At 29.4% G+C, this 248-nt stretch overlaps 1 protein-coding gene across 1 annotated transcript in view; it reads right to left on the bottom strand.

Annotated features, from left to right (window-relative positions):
- The window catches only part of LOC119587943 (espin-like), a gene marked incomplete in the record, with an annotated part of 133,296 nt that overhangs the window by 62,012 nt on the left and 71,036 nt on the right, over positions 1–248 (bottom strand).

The following is a 248-nucleotide window of genomic DNA, read 5'->3' on the forward strand; positions in this document are numbered from 1 at the left end:
GAAGATTAATTCTCCTTTTCGAAATTATACTTTCATCAGACTTACACGGTATAAGAAATGTATAAAAGTAATTCTGATACAGATTTGCGATATGGAAACGCTACAGTGTATATATATATATCACAATGGAAGTATCCATTCTCACCGATACCTTCTTTTCTCTATGTGAAGATTGTCATGGCAAACTCCTTACTTATATCCTTATTTTTTAGATGACAATAAAAATAATAACTTTGGTAATAAAGACA

This window comes from Penaeus monodon, chromosome 23, assembly GCF_015228065.2.
Source record: "Penaeus monodon isolate SGIC_2016 chromosome 23, NSTDA_Pmon_1, whole genome shotgun sequence".
Classification (NCBI taxonomy): Eukaryota; Metazoa; Arthropoda; class Malacostraca; order Decapoda; family Penaeidae; genus Penaeus; species Penaeus monodon.